Source organism: Oncorhynchus keta, chromosome 19 (genome assembly GCF_023373465.1).
Source record: "Oncorhynchus keta strain PuntledgeMale-10-30-2019 chromosome 19, Oket_V2, whole genome shotgun sequence".
Taxonomy (NCBI): Eukaryota; Metazoa; Chordata; class Actinopteri; order Salmoniformes; family Salmonidae; genus Oncorhynchus; species Oncorhynchus keta.
This window is the reverse complement of record NC_068439.1, coordinates 42349266-42366187: the sequence shown is the minus strand read 5'-3', so window position 1 is coordinate 42366187 and position 16922 is coordinate 42349266. Positions and strand designations below refer to the sequence as shown.

The window sequence follows — 16922 nt, the reverse complement described above, 5'->3', positions numbered from 1 at the left end:
AAGGTACAGAACGGCAGGCAGGCTCAGGGAGGGGGGCAGAATGATCCAACTAGAAAACAGGGGTTCAAGAAAACAGGAGTACGAAAAACACACTGGTTGGCTTGGCGAGATGAGCCGAACTGGCAACAGACAAACAGAGAACACAGGTAAAAATGCACAGGGGATAATGGGGAAGATGGGCTACTCCTGGACGGGGGTGGAAACAAGCACAAAGACAGGTGAAACAGATCAGGGTGTGACATAACTAACTCAAAATATTTGGATATAAATTCTAATATTTTCCACTATAAATTATGCAAGCAGATTGACTTAATACCAGTCTGGCCTATAGAGTTTTTAACATTTTATTCAGACAAGCTCAGTGTTGGTTCGCTACATGTTTGTCACGATTCCTGTAGGTCAATGGGAGATTACCTGTCCCCCAGCCATCTGGGTCTTTAAGACCAGCATCTGAGGCTGCAGCTGGGAGCTATGCAGCGTGCACAACTCATAATGACAAACCTCAAAGGCATAGAAACACACACACTCATGCACAGTGTTGTTGCAGTGTTAAACAGTGTACATGTGCATTTATGTTTGAAGTGTACACACATGCAGTACACCAATGTGTTTGTGCACGCCCACAAGCACACATGCACTCACAAACACACTTCCCCCTTGCACAGTCTGCTCCCTATGAGTAACTCCTCACAGGTTGTTTCATGATACAGTCATTCATCCCTGTGAAGAGGCAAAAGTTCAGTTCCATCATGTATCAATCATGTATCTATCTAAATCCAATAGTCTTCACAGTAGAAGTGCAGAAAGTGTGTTTCATGATACAGCTAATCATACCTGTATCATACCTGAACCGATCTGATCTTTCTCAGGAGAATTCACTTTCATGTAGCCTTTGTATCTTACCCCTATTTCTCTCACCTTCATTCATCATTTTGCAGGCCCTCTTGTGTTAACAAACACATGTCCGTCATCTATTCTAGTACCAATCTAGTGTCCCCCTTCACTCAGCAAAGTAAACAGAAAGTCGGACTAACAACTGATGGCAAATACCTACTCTACAACTATGTGAGACACGCCTACAGTTTATCGCAATGCGAGTTTAAAACATGTAAATTCATGTACAGTATTAGTCATCCTTGAATGTTGGCCCTGTGTCAGTTATGCTTACTTTATCTAAATAAATGCTTGTCACTTTCATATGTATGTGGGAGTCGGATAAAAGAGTCTGAATCAGTAAACAAAGTGAGACTTTGGATGCTGTTTCCAATGGCTAAATGTTATCGACCAAGCGCAGAGAAATGCTGTCCAGAGAGACACACAGAGCACTAGGTAATGATAGAAAAGCTTGCTGGAGGGCTCTCTGGAATTGCTTTCTTTCTCCACAGTCCGGACTCATCCAGGAGTTGAGGCAAGAAAACTCCTGTATGTTTCCAGCGCTAACAGAGTCAGGAGATCCACACTATCTATCTCTCCATCCATCCATCACAACTCATTCATCCGTCCACCCCCCATCAAAACTTCTAATGGGGTCGATTTGCAATTAACAGATTTACACATAATGCATTGAGGTGAGAATTGAGGTTTGCATTGAGAATTGCATTGAGGTTCCTAAACCAATCGTGTGGAACAAAAAGGAAAGCCTTGAGAAATCACACAGTTTGTATTGTCGTCTGGGAGACTTCTTCTCAAGAAAGAATGGTGTTGCATCCCTCCAATAGAGTTCCAAACACTTGTAGAATCTGTGCCAAGGCGCATTGAAGCTGTTCTGGCGGCTCATGATGGACCAACTCCCTATTAACACACTTTATGTAGGTATTTCCTTTATTTTGTCAGTTACCTCTATGTTTAGTATATGCATGTTTAATATTCCATCACACACATTATATACTGTAAACCCATTACATGACAATACCCACATATCCTAATCACTCTATGTCATAATTCCATTGTGTGCATTGTGTGTGCACATCATTGATGTCACCAGCCCCGAATGATTTTTGTCTCAACCCAAGTCTTTTGCACTGCTGGGATGGTGTGAAACAAGCTAGGCTACACTGCATTACACACCGCAATGAATACTCCAAACATGAGCCATGGCCTGCCCTGCCTTTTTAGTGCTGCCTAAAAACAGCATTTCTGTGTACGGTGACACTTTAGGCGGAGTCAAAGTGGTTTTCGAAAGTAATTTTTGATTCATCCCCCAAAAAATATGTTTCGGCGAGCGGGGGTGGCTGTTCATTGTCGGAGGAAGTGAGCGCAAAGATGGGAAGGACACCGGAGATACATTTTGTTCGCTTGCTATTACTATAGCACAGTTTGTTAGCCCATGATGATGTTAGTCACAGCTATTGACCTCACAGTAGCCACATTCTAGTAACTTACATTTCAACATGTTGACTCAAAAGCTGACCTGACAGATAACATTAAGCTAACTAACTAACGTGAGGGACAACCCAGTCTAGCCAGCAGTGCTGCTTCATTAGCATCCTAGCAAATTTCATGAGCAGGGTTGTGACAGTACAGTTATTGATTAGCTATCTGGACACTGAATCCAACTGCTGGAGCTCTGTTCACCACCCGACAAAGTATCACTAACTAACCAATCAAGTATTGTCCAAATATGCAAAAAAATGACTATTAAAGATAGCTAGCTAACGTAAGGCTAGCATGGCTAACATGACCGTAGCTACTTTTTGTAACATCAGCTAAGAGTTACACTGTCAGCACTGAGGCGGTGTGCAATAGTAGGAAGACCACTTTATGCAGCTCACCCTGCACTATCAGCTCCAATGTAAATAACGTGAGTAAGTCTACCTCTGATAAGCTTCCCATCAAAGCATTAAAAACAAGCAACCCAGAAAAGTGCTAAAAATAGCTCATATATGTAGCCTAAGAAACAAGGTCCATGAGGTCAATAACTTGCTTGTAACAGATGACATTTATATTCTGACTCTGAAACTCACTTAGATAATAACTTTGATGATACAGTGGTAGCAATACATGGCAATAACTGTCACGTTCTGACCTTTATTTCCTTTCTTTTGTATTTATTTAGTACGGTCAGGGCGTGAGTTGGGTGGGCAGTCTGTTTGTTTTTCTAGGTTTTGGGTATTTCTATGTTTCGGCCTAGTATGGTTCTCAATCAGAGGCAGGTGTCATTAGTTGTCTCTGATTGAGAATCATACTTAGGTAGCCTGGGTTTCACTGTGTGTTTGTGGGTGATTGTTCCTGTCTCTGTGTTTGCACCAGATAGGACTGTTTAGGTTTTCACTTTTCTTGTTTTGTTTAGTCTGTTCATGTATAGTTGTCTTTATTAAAAAACATGAATAACCACCACGCTGCATTTTGGTCCGCCTCTCTTTCACCAGAAGAAAACCCTTACAATAACATCTACCGAAAAGACAGAAATGCCAACGGAGGTGGTGTTGTGGTCTATATTCAGAACCACATTCCTGTAAAGCTGAAAGACAATCTAATGTTAAATACTGTAGAAGTAATATGGCTACAGGTTCATCTGCCTCAGCTAAAGCCCATTCTTGTGGGAAGCTGCTATAGACCATCAAGTGCCCACAGTCAGTATCTGGATAATATGTCAACAGAGAAGTATATGTTTTGGGTGATTTTAAATATTGACTGGCTATCATCAAGCTGCCCACTCATGAAAAGACGTCAAACTGTAACCAGTGCCTGCAACCTGGATTAGGTTGTCAGTCAACCTACCAGGGTAGTTACAAATAGCACAGGAATTAAATCATGAACATGTATTGATCACATCTTTACTAACGCTGCAGATATTTGTTTTAAAGCCGTATCCAAATCCATAGGATGTAGTGATCTGTCACGAGTGGCGCTCGGCGGTCGTCGTCACCGGCCTATTAGCTGCCACTGATTGTCTTTCCTCTCCCTCCTTGTATGTTGATTGGTAGCACCTGTTTATATATGATTAGTTTGTCTTTATTAGACAGCCGGCCCGCCTGGTGGTTGTGCGGGATTATTTCAGTGTAACCTTCGGCTCTGTTGTAGAGGTACGTGTTAGTGCCTGGTCGTGACTTTTCCGTTGTACATTTTCATTCCCTGTGTTTGGGGCCGTTACTATTGTGAGCACCCTGTGGTGCGTTGGTGCTATTAAAGACGCACCGCATTGTACTCTCTGTCTCCTGCGTTTGACTCCACACACCTACGACACCCGCAGCATTACATGATCACAATATCATAGCCATATCTAAGAAAACCAAAGTTCCAAAGGCTGTGCCTAATATAGTGTGTAAGAGGTCATACAATAAGTTATGTTGTGATTCATATGTTGATGACGTAAAGAATATTTGCTGGTCTGTGGTGTGTAATGAGGAGCAACCAGATGCTACTACTTATTCCAGCTACTAATAAGCATGCACACATTAACCTGTTGCGACTCTAGGGGCAGTATTTTCATTTTTCTTTTTTTAAACGTTCCCATTTTAAAACGGGATATTTTGTCAGGACAAGATGCTAGAATATCCATATAATTGACAGCTTTGGATAGAAAACACGCTAACGTTTCCAAAACTGTAAAGATATTGTATGTGAGTATAACAGAACTGATGTTGCAGGCGAAAGCCTGAGAAAAATCCAATCCCGGAAGTGCCCCATATTTTGAAAGCGCTGCGTTCCAATGAGTCCCTATTGAGCTGTGAATGTGCTATCAACCAGCTTACGCTTTCTACGTATTCCCCAAGGTGTCTACAGCATTGTGACGTAGTTTTACGCATTTATGTTGAAGAATACGCAATGTAAATACAGAGGTAGCCATTACTCTACTGAAAAACGAATTGTCCCGATGGATATATTATTGAATAGATATTTGAAAAACACCTTGAGGATTGATTATAAACAACGTTTGCCATGTTTCTGTCGATATTATGGAGCTAATTTGGAATATTTTTCGCCGTCCAGATTGTCTAGCCCAGCTGATTTGTAGACTTAGATTTAAGCTTTCCCTGACTTACTCGCCATACTGATTGATTTATAAAAAGCTGAATATGCGCTTTACCAAAACAACGCTGTGCTCTTTCAGAACATCAGATATCTGGATTTGGGTGAAGGAGAAATGGGGGAAGCTTGGGCAAGTTGCTGTGGGGGGGGCAGGGCTGTTGACCGGGTTAGGGGTGGCCAGCCGTAGAAAAAAGCTTATTGAAATTCTCGATTATTGTAGATTTATCGGTGGTGACAGTGTTTCCTAGCCTCAGTGCAGTGGGCAGCTGGGAAGAGGTGCTCTTATTCTCCATGGACTTTACAGTGTCCCAAAACCTTTTGGAATTACAAAAGGTAGACCTCCACAAATCTGGTTCATCCTTGGGAAAATGTCCAAATGCCTGAAGTTACCACGTTCATCTGTACAAACAATAGTATGCAAGTATAACCACCATGGGACCACGCAGCTGTCATACCACTCAGGAAGGCGATGTTCTGTCTCCTAGAGATTGGTTCGAAAAGGCAAATCAATCCCAGTTCAACAGCAAATGACCTTGTCAAGATGCTGGAGGAAATAGGTACAAAAGTATCTATATCCACACTTAAACGAGTGCCAATGTCGACATAACCTGAAAGGCTGTTCAGGAAGAAGCCACTGCTCCAAAACCGCCATAAAAAAGCCAGACTACATTATGCAACTGCACATGGGGACAGATATCATGGAGAAATGTCCCCTGGTCTGATGAAAAAAAAATAGAACTGTTTGGCCATAATGACCATCGTTATGTTTGGAGGATAAAGGGGACGCTTGTAAGCCGAAGAACACCATCCCAACCGTGACGCACAGGGTTGCAGCATCATGTTGTGGGGGTGCATTGCTGCAGGAAGGACTGGTGCACTTCACAAAATAGATGGCATCATGAGGCAGGAAAAGTATGTGGATATATTGAAGCAACATCTCAAGACATCAGTCAGGAAGTTGAAGCTTGGTCACAAATGGGTCTTCCAAATGGACAATGACCCCAAGCATACTCCCAAAGTTGTGGCAAAATGGCTTACGGACAACAAAGTCAAGGTATTGGAGTGGCCATCACAAAGCCCTGATCTCAATCCTATAGAATATTTGTGGGCAGAACTGAAAAAGCATGTGCGAGCAAATCTGAATAAGTTACACCAGCTCTGTCAGGAGGAATGGGCCAAAATTCATTGTGGATTTATTGTGGGAAGCTTGTGGAAGGCTACCCAAAACTTTTGACCTAAGTTAAACAATTTAAAGGCAATGCTACCAAATACTAATTGAGTGTATGTAAACTTTTGATCCACTGGGAATGTGATGAAAGAAATAAAAGCTGAAATAAATAATTTTCTCTACTATTATGCTGACATTTCACCTTCTTAAAATAAAGTGGTGATCCTAACTGACCTAAGACAGGGAATTCTTTACTAGGATTGATGTCAGGAATTGTGAAAACTGAGTTCATGTTTATATATATATGGCTAAGGTGTATGTAAACTTCTGACTTCAACTGTATGTCTCAAACATTGTTCCCCCCTGCTGCTGTCTTGGTTGGACCAGGTCTCTTTTGCAAAAACAAAAATGTTATCTCAGTGAGACTGACCTTGATAACTAAAGGTTAAATAAATAAATACAATTTGGGACGCAGACAAAGCGTAACATCTATTGTACACAGCTATACTGGACCAAAACAGCTTTGTGGTTTGTAAAGAAATTGTCCACATTTCCCGTGTAAACACACTTCACATAAACTTAACAGAGCCAAACAAAAATAACAAGATCATGTACTGTACTTTTCTGCAACCTGCCACAACATGAAGTTCATCATGCTCATTTGCATGATCTCCTCACTCCCTCCTTCCTGTTAAAGCGCCCCATTACTGTGAGACCCGCAATGCTCTCTCCTCGATGGTGGGTATGTGATGTCTCTGGTGTAGATGTGTTCCTGCCAGGGGTGAGATAGACGGAGGAGGGCAGGTCGTCCAGCTCTGCTCCAGTACCAGGCGCCTGGCCTGCCTGTCTGCTAACTGTGGAGGCCAAGAAGCACGTGGGATGTGTTGATGTTCCCACCGAGCTCTCGGTAGAGACTACTGTATAACCACGTGTGGTCTTCTTCTGAGTTCTCCCACTCTGCTATCCCATTCGGTTGTAGGAATTCAATTCCTCTATGTTTTAACACCCAATTAAAATGAAACACTCTGTCAATTCATAAGGATTTGTATGACCCTTATTTTATAGAAATGGACAGAGCCCAGTCTTAAAGTCAAACAGCAGCTTTTATTCACGAGAGTACTACTCATTACACATTTTACCACAGGTTATAAACTGAAAATTATGTCATTAGTTCCAGTACCAACCCGTGCCATCTCCGTTCTAATACAAAGGCTGCATGGTTCTCACATCGTCTTTCCCTATTAAGATAATATACGACCGAGCCAAGGACATGCTTCTGAAGATAAGTTCATTCATTTCTACCAAGGAACAGACAGTCATTGTTCTAATTCTTGATTATATTTAAACACATTAAATTCAGTACTAAGATTAAAAATAATTCATACATATACAGTAACATAATAGTATTCTGATTAGTACATATACAGTAACATAATAGTATTCTGATTAGTCAGTTTTGATTGAAATGTATACATAATTAGACCTCATTAATAAAAATTCCCTTAACACATTCCCAACTCGGTGAGCCTGTGAAGCCCTTGACAACGGGGTTCATGCAAAATATCCTTTGAGAAAGGCTCTGATGCTGGCTCCCTGGGACACATGACTTGGAGCCAAAATGGTCTCTTGTCTGCTTAGGCCAAGGGCTTTAAAGGGGCGATATGTGATTGGTACATCCATTTTTAAATGAATTATATATACTCATTGATTCTTGAAGAATATAACTTGTGAGCTTAGTTCAACTGTCATACCCCATCAGAGCCCAACATATAAGCTTGTTTTAACTCCAATGTTTGTACATTTTAAATGTTAACAAACACTGTATAGCCTTAAACATGGATAAACAACCACAACTTCAATGGATGTTCAGTCCTTGCATCCATTCCTGGAGTCAGCATGGCCACTTGTTGGAAGGGGAAAATTGATCCCTGTGTGACTTCAATTAAGTGCCCCACACTCTTGGCCTCGCACGCTAGCAGTGAAGATTTAATGCTATGTTGCATGTCTCAATGCTTTTTCCATGCTCTGTGTTCTCCTGACGCCAAATAATTAACACTTCTTAAAATGAATAGAATGGATTGTGGTCGGTAAACCCATTGAATATGATGTCAATAATATTTTTTCAAAAATCTATTAGCAAGTACAAATTACAAGTGCATAACAATATCGTAATTTATCATGAAGAAATATTGTTGATTAAAGTATTTATACGTTTGTTGCAGTGTATTCATAAACTATGTCCAATATTTGATTGGTCATTTTAAAAAAGCCTGATGTTGATGTTGGTCACATTACTGTTAACTACTGTGAGCTAGTCATGCTACGCACACTGTGCAGTTCCAAAATAATCCAAATGGTGGCAGACTCAACCACAAATGTATGTTTTGCAAAATAATTATGTAGTTACGTGCAATATAGTAGGATTGGGATTTTAGACTGCCATCCTTTGGATTATGTTGGAACTGCATAAACTCACATTAGCAGTAGGCTTGTATTATAACTGTAGAGTGTGAGGGGGACAACTTTTGCAGATAATATGTAAAAACGCAGGCACCAAACACGCTTGAAAATCACGATTTTATAACATTTGTGGTAATAAATCACAGATTCCAAGGTCAATTAGCTACAGGACAATATTTCGACCTAATGAATTACACAAAAACAAATACATCCTCTCCAACACCCTGTAGTAACAACACTTCACAATTTTACACACATGTACATACCAGCATACAACCTTTTCTCCAACTAAATATTCACAATGTTTGCGAGTACTAGGATGTTAGTCCATCCTTAAAAATAAGAATGAAATGAAACTGTAGCTGCAAACCTGTCTATGACTTCACTCTTTCCCAAGCGTGTTAGTATGTATATCTTTGTCAATTGCCATGAGGCATTCTATCTTGGGTCATTGGGCTCCTAAACCAGGTATATAGATGTATTAATGCACTGAAAGATCTCTCACAGCCGCTAACTGGGATGGTCAGTGCGGCCTGTATGATTGCCTTCAGTGATGGGAACATATCAGGATCTAACTAACAATTTATACACACAGGATATGTCAGAAGTGGCAACTTTCTTTTTTGGGAGATTACTTCTTCTAGCATTGAGAGGAATATGCCATGTTTGTCTTGTGTGGGCCTCCCCTCTCTCTATGTTCTCCTGTGTTCTCTCTGTCCAGTTCTTCTTTCCTGGATCTCCTATATTAATAGAGATGGCATAGCATCAGTGCCGTAGCAATATGGAGTTTTCTGAACAGATAAACATACTGAATTGAGCTTAAGGTCAAATCTGGGATCATTTCTGGTCTTAATGATATTAGCAATAACATGATGAAACATGCTGAAAGAAACCACGTGATTTATGCCCCATATGGAAGAGCGCTCATCGTTTTGGTGACTTCGTCAGCCAACCCATCTATGTAGATAGACGCTAAATAATTGTATTGTAAACACACACACACACACACACACTCACACACACACACTTTCTGTGTTTGCTGAGCTGCATCTTCAGTTCCATAAGGTGTGTCCATCTTTTATACATTGGAAAAAAAGTTAATTAACCAAGATATCCAGCTTTGTTTTTCAACAGCTTATTGTATTTGTATTTATTATGGATCCCCATAAACTCTTCCTGGGGTCCAGCAAAATTAAGGAAGTTAATACAATTTTATAACATTACAATACATTCCCAGATTTCACAACACACTGTGTGCCCTCAGGCCCCTATTCCACCACTACCACATATCTACAGTACTAAATGTTATCGTGTGTGTGTGTGTTTTTTTAAAATCTGTTTTTTTTAAATCTAATTTTACTGCTTGCGTCAGTTACTTGATGTGGAACAGAGTTCCATGTAGTCATGGCTCTATGTAGTATTGTGTGCCTCCCCATAGTCTGTTCTGGACTTGGGGACTGTGAAGATTCCTCCTGTGGCATGTCTTGTGGAGTATGCATGGGTGTCTGAGCTGTGTGCCAGTAGTTTAGACAGACAGCTCGGTGTATTCAACATGTCGATACCTCTCGTAAATAAAAGTAGTGACTCAACTTTCAGCCAGGAGAGATTGGCCTGCAAATGATTAATATTAGCTCTCTGTGTACATCCATATTGATGCAGAGCATTGCTTTATTATAGACAGACTTCTCTCCATTTAGCTACTACTGCATCAATATGTTTTGACCATGACAGTTTACAATCCAGGGTTACTCCAAGCAGTTTAGTCATCTCAACTTGCTCAATTTCCACATTATTTATTACACAATTTAGTTTAGTGAGTGTTTTGTTCCAAATACAATGCTTTTAGTTTTAGAAATATTTAGGGCTAACTTATTCCACCCACTCTGAAACTATCTGCAGCTCTTTGTTGAGTGTTGCAGTCATTTCAGTCGCTGTAGTAGCTGAAGTGTACAGTATAGTGTTGAATCATTCACTTACATAGACACTCTGGCTTTACTCAAAGTCAGTGGCATGTCGATAGTAAAGATTGATTAAAGCAAGGGGCCTCAAACAGCTACCCTGGGGAATTCCTGATTCTAACTGGATTATTTTTGAGAGGCTTCCATTAAAGAACACCCTCTGTGTTTTGTTAGACAAGTAACTCTTTATCCACATTATAGCAGGGGATGTAAAGCCATAACACATACGTTTTTCCAGCAGCAGACTATGATCGATCAAGACAGACCCCACAATCATTTTATCATAAATTTCTCAATTCCTCATTTGTGTAAGTGCTGTGCTTGTTGAGTGTCCTTCGCTATAATCATTCTGAAATTCTGTTGTCACTTTGTTTACTGTGAAATAACATTGTATCTGGTCAAATAAAAACAATTCTCCAGAAGTTTACTAAGGGTTGGTTACAGGCTGATTTGTCGGCTATTTTAACCAGTAAAGGGGTCTTTACTATTCTTGGGTAATGGAATGACTTTAGCTTCCCTCCAGGCCTGAGGGCACACACTCTCTAGTAGTCTTAAATTGAAGATGTGGCAAATAGGAGTGGCAATATTGTCTGCTATTATCCTCAGTAATTCTCCATCCAGATTGTCAGATCCCGGTGGCTTGTCATTGTTAATAGATAACAATATTTTTTTCACCTCTTCCACACCAACACTATGGAATTCAAAAGTAAAATTCTTGTCTTTCATAATTTGGTCAGCTAGTTTGCTTATCTTGCCAATGAAAAAGTCATTCAAGTAGTTTGCTTTGTGATGAATGAGCCATCTGATTCAATGAATGAAGGAGCCGAGTTGGCTTTTTTCCCCAAAATGCAATTTAATAAGCTGCCCCAAAGTTTTTTACTATAATTCTTTATATGACTTATCTTTGTTTCATAGTTTAGTTTCTTTTTCTTTTTCTTTAGTTTAGTCACATGATTTCTTCATTTGCAGTACGTTTGCCAATCAGGTCGCAATTGTAAATGAGAACTTATTCTCAACTTGCCTACCTGGTTAAATAAAGGTGAAATAAAAAAAATAAAAAAATACATTTGGGCTGCCAGACTTAATTGCCATACCTTCTGCCTCTTCCCTCTCAACCATACAATTTTTCAATTCCTCATCAATCCAAAAGGAATATAACCATTTTCACAGTCATTTTCTGATTAACACACAGATCACTGACCATTTTGAAAATCACCGTATCTTCTCCACTATGCAATCTGGTTTCCGAGCTGGTCATGTGTGCACCTCAGCCACGCTCAAGGTCCTAAATGATATCATAACCACCATTGATAAAAGACAGTACTGTGCAGCCGTCTTCAACGACCCGGCCAAGGATTTTGACTCTGTCAATCACCGCATTCTTATCGGCAGACACAACAACCTTGGCCTAGTGGTTAGAGCGTTGGACTAGTAACCGGAAGGTTGTGAGTTCAAACCCCGAGCTGACAAGGTACAAATCTGTCGTTGTGCCCCTGAACAGGCAGTTAACCCACTGTTCCCAGGCCGTCATTGAAAATAAGAATATGTTCTTAACTGACTTGCCTGGTTAAATAAATGTAAATTTTTTTTTACAATTCTCTAATGACTGCCTCGCCTGGTTCACCATAGAGTTCAGTGTGTAAAATCGGAGGGCCTGTTGTCCGGACCTCTGGCAGTCTCTATGGGTGTTCCACAGGGTTAAAGTATATATCAATGATGTAGCTCTTGCTGCGGGTGATTCTTTGATCCACCTCTACGCACACGACACCATTCTGTATACATTTGTCCCTTCTCTGGACACTGTGTTAACAAATCTCCAAACGAGCTTCAATGCCATACAACACTCCTTCCGTGGCCTCCAACTGCTCTTAAATGCTAGTAAAACAAAATGTATGCTCTTCAACCGATTGTTGCCCCAACCCGCCCGCCCGACTAGCGTCACTACTCTGGACGGTTCTGACTTAGAATATGTCCTACAAATACCTAGGTGTCTGGTTAGACTGTAAACTCTCCTTCCAGACTCACATTAAGCATCTCCAATCCAAAATTAAATCTAGAATCAGTTTCCTATTTTGCAACAAAGCCTCCTTCACTCATGCAGCCAAACGTACCCTCGTAAAACTGACTATCCTACCGATCCTTGACTTCGGTGATGTCATTTACAAAATAGCTTCCAACACTCTACTCAGCAAACTGGATGAAGTCTATCACAGTGCCATCCGTTTTGTCACCAAAGCCCCATATACTACCCACCACTGCGACCTGTATGCTCTCGTCGCCAAACCCACTGGCTCCAGGTCATCTATAAGTTTTTGCTAGGTAAAGCCCCACCTTATCTCAGCTCAATGGTCACCATAGCAACACCCATCCGTAGCACGCGCTCCAGCAAGTATATTTCACTGGTTATCCCCAAAGCCAACACTTTGGCTGCCTTTCCTTCCAGTTCTCTGCTGCCAATGACTGGAACGAATTGCAAAAATCACTGTAGCCAGAGTCTTATATCGCCCTGTACTCAGTCAGTCTGTAAATAGCCCACCCAACTACCTCATCCCCATATTGTTACTTATCCTCTTGCTCTTTTTCATCCCAGTATCTCTATTTGCACATCATCATCTGCACATCAATCACTCCAGTGTTAATGCTAAATAGTAATTATTTTCACCGCTATGGCCTATAAAGGTGAAATAAATAAAAAATATATAAAATGTATAGAATAAGGTGCAATTTGGGATGCAGTCATAATGTTCGTGGTGACTAATTGGAAGAGAGGGCCTTGATGATGGGGGTCTGAACAATGAAGAGATCTGGGGGAAATGGATTACATGTCAGTGATTGGGTGCAGAGACGTGGCGGAGTCCGGCGCAGGACACAGGTTTGAGCAACACAGCGGAGTGTGTTGTCCGCAAGGTTCCAAAATAGATTCCAAAATACACACTAACAACAACCACTAAGACACCAACAATCACGGACAGAACAGAAATGTATGCCAGAGGGTTAAATAAGGGACATGATATGGGAATTGAAACCAGGTGTGTGTAATACAGACAAAACGAAACGAAACGGAAACATGGGATCGGTGGTGACTAGAAAGCCGTCGACGTCGACCGCCGAACACCACCCGAACAAGGAGAGGGGCCGACTTCGGCGGAAGTCGTGACATTATACTAAGGAATGAGAAGCTGTTTCAAGACTGAATCATCCAATGAAGTATGTTGTTCCTAAAATATATTCAGATGAAAAAGACCCTGAAACCCTATAAAAAAACATGTATAAATTAAAATGGAGATGACCTCATACACTTACAGACCCAAACCATCACCTTCTTTACAATATCTCCTCTTCAGTACATATAACTAAGAAAACAACCCAACTAGTAAAAGCCTTCCACCTCGTATCATCTTCACATGCCCTACCTTTCCCCCATCAGCCTTGAGCCTGGGTGAGTGCTGCTTGGGTGTAGTGGCGTAGGTTAGGGATGCTCTGGCTTGTTGAGATCCATTAGACCATAACAACTCTTTGCAGACGGAGCAAAGGGACTATGATCTGGCTCAGGCAATACACATAGGTCTATATTAAAGGCAGGTCTGTGAATGAATAGCCATGCTACATGATACGAGGAAGAGGTGGGGGGCAACACCACATCAGTATTCAATGTTCCAACTGGGATAAAGCTTTTAAATAGTATTCACAAGAACAGCCAGCATCAGGGTGGCAATCGTGGCCACGATTCAGCAACTGAACAACTGAAACCGGAAAGCAACCAGGTTGTAATGGGCCATTATAATTTACAGTGCCTTGCGAAAGTATTCGGCCCCCTTGAACTTTGCGACCTTTTGCCACATTTCAGGCTTCAAACATAAAGATATAAAACTGTATTTTTTGTGAAGAATCAAGAACAAGTGGGACACAATCATGAAGTGGAACGACATTTATTGGATATTTCAAACTTTTTTAACAAATCAAATCAAAAACTGAATGATCCAATGTTGACCTAAATGACTAATGATGATAAATACAATCCACCTGTGTGTAATCAAGTCTCCGTATAAATGCACCTGCAAAATTGGCCGTATATTGTGATCCATGCAAAATTATTCAGCCCCTTTACTTTCAGTGCAGCAAACTAAAGAAAAACACTCTCCAGAAGTTCAGTGAGGATCTCTGAATGATCCAATGTTGACCTAAATGACTAATGATGATAAATACAATCCACCTGTGTGTAATCAAGTCTCCGTATAAATGCACCTGCACTGTGATAGTCTCAGAGGTCTGTTAAAAGCGCAGAGAGCCAGTTCACGGTTTTTTCTAATGGTGAAGGAGAGTCGGACCAAACTGCAGCAACACAGCTCATCACCCTGAACACACCATGCCCACTGTCAAACATGGTGGTGGCAGCATCATGGTTTGGGCCTGCTTTTCTTCAGCAGGGACAGGGAAGATGGTTAAAATTGATGGGAAGATGGATGGAGCCAAATACAGGAACATTCTGGAAGAAAACCAGATGGAGTCTGCAAAAGACCTGAGACTGGGACGGAGATTTGTCTTCCAACAAGACAATGATCCAAAACATAAAGCAAAATCTACAATGGAATGGTTCAAAAATAAACATATCCAGGTGTTAGAATGGCCAAGTCAAAGTCCAGACCTGAATCCAATCGGGAATCTGTGGAAAGAACTGAAAACTGCTGTTCACAAATGCTCTCCATCCAACCTCACTGAGCTCGAGCTGTTTTGCAAGGAGGAACGGGAAAAAATTTCAGTCTCTCGATGTGCAAAACTGATAGAGACATACCCCAAGCGACTTACAGCTGTCATCGCAGCAAAAGGTGGCGCTACAAAGTATTAACAGTTTTTGATTTGTTAAAATTTTTTGAAATATCCAATAAATGTCGTACCACTTCATGGGCTGAATAATTTTGCACAAAGCCCAACACTGTAGCAGATGATGAAAAGCAGACAGTCCAAGTATGGGCTTTTCTGCAAATATATTGACTGCGACTTGATGAATCCATTAACTGAAAGTGATAAAGTATAGATTATTTTCTTTATTCTTTACTAACAATATAGATGACTTCATGTTGACTCAAAGTAAACCCTCCATTACTGACATTTTTCACTAAATGAATAAAACATATTTTGAAGCCCTCATTAAAAAGGGGCAGTCCGTATTATAGTTGCTTTCGGTAATATATGCTTTGGTAATATATACACTTTCAGTGTACACGTACCTCCACTTAGTGGTCTCTGCATTAGTCACAATCCCCCATTCTCTGAATTAATTATTACTGGAGTTAGTAACAGAATTATTACACAAGTATAACAGCAACTGTAATGTTAAATGTTGCTGGGGATAGTACAGTGTGTACCAAAGGCTCTGAGCTTTAAAAACACTTCCAAAGCATTACCAGACACTTAAGGCATAATAAAGAAGACACTTATGTGGAGAGTATTTCGTGGCACAAAAGTGGCCATTACTAATCATTCAGATGATAAGAGATATTTCATCATGTTGAATTAAACCTGTAGTATAATGTCATTACATATCAAAACATGTGGCATGGCTGGTCTAGCGGTAATGCTGCAGCCTCCAGCACACATGTCTAAAGTCTCTGCATAGTTTCAAATCCGGCCGACTGCCCTTTGACACAACCTCTATCTTTCCCTACTGTTATCGTCTCTCTCTATCTATTCAATAAATATATATTGTTAATATGTTTTCTTTTTAAACATATACAAATATAAACTATTTAAAATATGCAACACATCATATGTGTTCGGTGATAGGGTAGAGAAAACCTGTGGCCTTGTACATACATGAGAGCGGGGCATTGACGGACAGACGGTGACCTAGAAACCCCTCTGAAGCCAAGGCTCTGGAACCCAGGGGGTTCAGCTGAAGATGAGTGCTCCCTCCACCCCAGCTTCCAGATGCTCCTGATGCCTGCTGAATGTACATGAGATTGTCCGTTCAGTTGCAGAGAGTGAATTCGTCACCAGGCAGCAATGTGCAAACAGCACACAGCCACTCAGGTGTGGGCGGAAAACACAACAAGAGGGCCGGGGACTGAAGTAGGGTGTGCCCGCGGTGGCGGCGCGACAGAAAGATTGAGAGTGAGACAGAGAGTGAGACAGAGAGGGAGGGAGGGAGGGAGGGAGGGAGGGAGGGAGGGAGGGAGGGGGAGGGAGGGAGGGAGGGAGGGAGGGAGGGAGGGAGGGAGGGAGGGAGGGAGGGAGGGAGCGGAAGTTGTGGGCGAAGAGGAGGAGGAGGCAGAGAGACAAAACGTTGCTAGTGAAAGGCTGATAGAAAAGTGGTTGACAGAGAGAAAGAGAGAAGGGCTGCAGAGGAGGGAGAATGAGGCATGCCA

At 41.2% G+C, this 16922-nt stretch overlaps 1 long non-coding RNA gene across 1 annotated transcript; it reads right to left on the bottom strand.

Annotated features, from left to right (window-relative positions):
• Positions 1-7223: 7223 nt before the first annotated feature.
• On the bottom strand, positions 7224-16634 carry LOC127909628 (uncharacterized). The gene is made up of 2 exons (XR_008072227.1): positions 16372-16634; positions 7224-9339 (listed from the first exon to the last, which is right to left on the bottom strand). It is a non-coding gene; the product is annotated as an uncharacterized LOC127909628 (long non-coding RNA).
• Positions 16635-16922: the final 288 nt, after the last annotated feature.